The sequence below is a fragment of the Lupinus angustifolius genome, chromosome LG06 (genome assembly GCF_001865875.1).
Source record: "Lupinus angustifolius cultivar Tanjil chromosome LG06, LupAngTanjil_v1.0, whole genome shotgun sequence".
NCBI lineage: Eukaryota > Viridiplantae > Streptophyta > Magnoliopsida > Fabales > Fabaceae > Lupinus > Lupinus angustifolius.
In genome coordinates this window covers 4,227,799-4,231,091 of record NC_032014.1, presented here as the reverse complement: position 1 = coordinate 4,231,091, position 3,293 = coordinate 4,227,799, and positions in this window count along the sequence as shown.

Sequence of the window (3,293 nt, the reverse complement as noted above, 5' to 3'; positions counted from 1 at the left end):
TATTAGTGTGTTGTGCACTTTTTATATGGTTAAGTAGCAACAATTGATATTTTTATTAAGAATTTGTCTACAAAATGACAACCTAAAAATTAAATTAAGGTATAATATTGAATATAAATAGATAAGTGAAGCCAATGGGTATCATGGGTGGTAATGTTATGGAGTTCCATATTAACCAGCTAGGGATGCTTAATGTGACTGAGGGGTTTTTGGTTCATAATATCTAGAGGCGAGAAAATGTTTGGCAGTAGCATAAGGAACAGTTTTCTACAAGTATTTTTGGGTAAAATCATTTATTTTTTAAGCTCAAATGTTTGAACTAAGATTTTCTAGATAATCAAACTAAAGTCTCATATGAACCAAATACACCCTTTTAAGACATGAGATTCCTCTACTAATGGATTGATGTTTGGAATTCTGATATTTCAGTCTTATGTGATATTAATTATCAATGAAGGCAATTTATATATTCATGTACTTAAAACATGGCTGAAGAAGAAACAAGATAATAAAGCAATTAGAAGAAAAGGACAAGATTCAAAAAATAGATTTTGTTATTACCATCATAGAAAATTACATAAAATCTCTCTAAACTTTATATATTTTATAAATATCTAACATGTGCAATCAGACCTACAATATTCGGAAAAAAACTGCTATCAAAATATGAAACTACTAATTTCAGTTAATTGTGATTAATGCAATAATATTAATATATATATATATATATATATATTAATAATTATCTAGCAATCCATGTTAAAACAAAATGCATGTTTGAAAGTTTACATTACTATTAATTTAAGATGTTGATGCTGATAACAATTTCATAAAAATGATAATTAGGAAGAGAAAAAATAATTAATTATGATTACATACATACAAAAAAGAAAAAGAGCTCCCGTGTTTTTATAGACTTTTACGTAAATATTAATTTACGAATGGAGACCTTCCGCTCGTCACTTCGTTGTATCATGAGATCAAATTTCAATTGTATCTCTTTGTACAACAATTAATGTTTAGTACTCATCAAAAATAACATCTTTCTATAACGAGAAAAGAGGTTTAAACAAAGAGTATCATCCAAGGCAATCATGTTTGATAAAGATAGGATTATTGGATTACTATTGATGACAAAGCTCTCACTACAAAAAATGTAAAAATGAAAATATATTGACGAAGATATATTATACAATTAAAACCCAGAGTTTTATATCAATATTATTATTCTTAGGACTAATATACCAAATTTCCTCAATTATATTATAGAGAATATTAGATTACTCTCACACACTACTAGTTTTACTGAATTATATAATTCACCTTTCATTTTTTGTATTTACATAAACTATTTATTTTTATATTCATATATTACTTTAATTATCTTTAAAAGAGAAATAAATGTGATATTTTAAACAAAGAAAGTGATGAATATAATTAATTTAAGTAAAATATGGTATATTGTGGATACAATTTCAAATAATATAAAAATCAATATTTTATTATTATTTTTGGTTCATTATAAAATACAACAATAATTCATACATATATTGTTTAACTAACTCTTTTATTATATTGTAATGAACCAAAAATAATGAAAATATATTAATTTATAAACTATTTGGATTCGTCTAACCATGTATTATATTTTGTTAACTTAATTATACTTATAAAAAAATTTGTTTAAAATATTACACTTATATTCCATGCAAGATAGTCAATATAATATAATATATATATATATGGAAGAATGAGTTGTATAATCTTACTAAAACTTATAAGTTATGAGTGTAATTTACTATATGAAAAATGATAATTTTCTACTAAATTCTCCCGTAAATCATCATAACCACAAATTAATATATCTAACTTTATTATGGGTAGAAAATTTTGTAGGAAGATATATTAGGAAAATTAAAATCCTACCTCTTTGCATTCACAACAAAATTGAAAGGTGCGTATTTACATTTAATACTTTCTCTTGCATTTACTACAATTAAGTGAATATTTTTCATAAAATGACAATCTACCTGAACCTTCATTTCAAAAATTGAGAGGAGAGAGAATTGTATGGATGGAAATAAAATGAAATGTGGGAATAACCCTTACAAAGAAAAGGAAACAAATTAGATTTCAATAAAATATTAATTTTGCTGAATTTTCATTATTGTTTATTATGTTGTCAATCCAATATTTATCTATATATATACTAATAATTAGTTATGTTCGATTTTTTGGGACTCCATAAAATGTTCCAAACAAAAGGAATAGTTTGTTGATTTGGTTTGATTTTTATTGTTTGTTAAAAATTAACCAAACTATAAATAAGAAATTGAATTATTATTTTTGGTTTGATACAATTCTATTGATTTCATCATTCAATCTAAAACTACTTACATCCCTATTAATAACATATTGAAATAATTTTTTGATATTTGTCTAATTTTTTATTTATTCTTTTACATTAATTACAACAATTACTTGCTACTAAAAAAGTGTAAATTAACAAAAAGAGATAATGTACTAGATAGCATCTGAGCCTGAATATATGGAAAATACTAGAAGGGTTCTTTTATTTTTCAGAGGAAAAAATGGGAAGGCCTTGGACAAAGAGAACAAACATAAATTGATATAAAAGTGCACTTGAACAATCGATCAATTTTGTTTGTGATTAGGGGAGAAAATGAGTTAAATTGAAGACAATTTGACTTATTTTTAAGTTGGTTAGATTTAATAAAGATTAAATTGACCCGTATTTCAACTGAATTAAGTTGAATGTGAATTATTTTTTAGCTCAAATTCAATTTATTTAAAGTGTAGAAACTTTTCAAACTAGTTAACTAGTTCATTTTTTTTAAAAGTTCTTTAGCTTAAACGATGATCATTCTTATATGAAAATAACTTTTTTAGATCAGTTTATATAAAATTAATTTTAGTATATATAATATATTTAATATTTGATATAAAAAGTACATACATATAAATATAGCAATTCTAAAATATTTGTCACATAAAAAACACATAGATATAAATAGTCAAGCTAACTCATAAACTTATGAGTCATATTATACTTGTCTCAAATTTGACTCATTTATTTAACGAGATCAACTTCTAACTAAATTGATATAACTAAATAACAAGTCAAATTTTGAAAGAAAATAAAGTTGATTTGATTCATCACCAATTATATTTATAATAACCCATAATGTTATATATTTTTAAGAGCTACCATAAAAGTATTAATTACAATATATAATATAATAAATTATAAAGGGAAAAGTTTTATGTATTAT